The following is a 2,225-nucleotide window of genomic DNA, read 5'->3' as shown; positions in this document are numbered from 1 at the left end:
CAAATCAAACGACAGTAGTTTATCAGTAATCCTAAAAAATAACACTGCCAAACACACATGCTAAAAAACAACAACTTATAAAAACGGAAACAGAAGCAAAACAAGTAGCTCACACGACGGCTGCCGCAGTAAACTAAGCTTTTTTATACCCGTCTAACAAAATACTAAATTAATTCAGCTGGACACACTTTCCTTATTTTCTCCACAACTAATGGCCAAGCAAGTGCAGACACTACAAGATACGCGATACAGAACGAGACCAAACGCGATATCAGCACGTCTCCACACAGTAAACAAAACAAGCGTTTCCTAGCAACGACAACTGCACTAAACACTAATGAGAAGTAAATACACTTACGAGCTGCTTTTAACTTCCGCTGATAAAGACTGCTTCTCTCAAAGACTATTTCTTTACACTGTTTTCTGCTGGCGCTTGAACACACTTTCCTTATTTTCTCCACAACAAATGGCCAAGCAAACGCAGACAATGACAAGATACACGATACAGAACGAGACCAAACGCGATATCAGCACGTCTCCACACAGTAAACAAAACAAGCGTATATATGAGAATATGAGATATATATAAGAGTATATGTGTCAGTTATTGTTTTTCTATTAAGTGGACATCATAAAATCATGCAACAAATACCTGTATAAGGTACAGTGCACAGCGTAAATGATGCAGTGCACATCCCTCAAAAGATGATCACTAATACAATTTCCGAAATGTATTAAACACATACTTAAAAACAGAGAAATGTATCATTAATATCCATAAAATCAGAGTAATGTATCATTAATATCCGTAAAATAAGTAAATTAGCCAATTTTGTTTACATGAAGGATTGCAGAAATGAGTACACCCTTGATTTAATTCAACAAATGTATTTTCTAGTACTTTGTATGTCCTCCATAATTTTAAGTATACTGCTCTGAGCCTTCTTGGCACGAAGTGTACAAGTTCATGACAAATTGTGACATCTGTCCTGTTGAACCCCTGGAGGATGACCTCCTTTGATCTTTAATGGGGAGTGTTGCTCAACTCGTCTCTACAGAGTCCCCCACAGGTGCTCAAGTTTGGGCGAAATGCATGTCCACTGAAGAATTTTCACCTTGGGAGAAAGCATATCATCGTCATGTTGAAAAAATGCCCAACAATGCAGGAAAAGAGGAGAGGGTAGTTTTTTTTGTACATCACAGTGCTGTGTGAATGAATGCAAACACAAATTTACTGTATACATTAGTACAAAGCAGAATCAGGAAAACAGTAAAGGGTACGTATTTTGAGCCCAGAAAATGGATCACCGACCACTAAACAGATTTTCAGAGTTTCACAACCTCTGACCCCCCTTTCACACAATTGTATTTATTTAATTTACTGTACCAAATGCACGAAACAATATGTGGGCCAAATTAAGAACACACTACGAATCAGAATTTACCAACATAAACATAGCATTAAGAACAAAACGGAAAAATGTGGTTTAACATTTTATTTCTCATGCATTGGATGCCTTTCGAGTTACAGGATTGCAGGCCAACCCCTTATGGTCCCTGAGTGACAGACTAAAAGTGGAGTGACATTGGATAATGTGTTTAGACACATGATTTCCCAAAGGATTGAATGAGACAAAGATATTAGAGTATCCTGACCCCATTCCAAAACCTGAACCTAACCATAGTGACCCTAATATAAATTTTAAACCCCACTTTTTATAAATCTGACCCTAACACCCCTAAACGGACAACCCATCCTCCAGCACCCCTAAAACGGACAGCCACAGGCATCTGTACACAGTACAAAAGATCCTAAAAGTAAGGAAGTCTTACTTACGGGGTCTTTGAGAGTGTGGTTGTGCGTCTTCTCCGGGTTCCAGTAGGGCCTTAGGTGATCAGCTGTGGGATGGACTGTGCACAACCCAGGTTGGGACCCTCAGGGCCCAGTCTGGGATACATATATTCTTATACAAGAGCTTTGCTAGCACCGAACTTAACTGTGGGAAACAGGCACTTCTCACTGTACTCCTCCTCTAGCAGCACCATAACATTTTGGATGCTGTTAGATCCAAAATGATTGACTTGGTTACATGAGACCAGAGTATGGATGCCCAGAGGTCTATATTTTTTAAATATGTTCCTTGGAAAAGACTAAATGAGTTTATTGTGCTTTGGCTACAGTAGGTAGTTCCAGTGTGGACAACAACCATGCATGTCACTTCAGC

The sequence above is a fragment of the Sinocyclocheilus anshuiensis genome, unplaced genomic scaffold, assembly GCF_001515605.1.
Source record: "Sinocyclocheilus anshuiensis isolate Anshui unplaced genomic scaffold, SAMN03320099.WGS_v1.1 scaffold1633, whole genome shotgun sequence".
NCBI lineage: Eukaryota > Metazoa > Chordata > Actinopteri > Cypriniformes > Cyprinidae > Sinocyclocheilus > Sinocyclocheilus anshuiensis.
Note: the sequence above shows the minus strand (reverse complement) of the source record.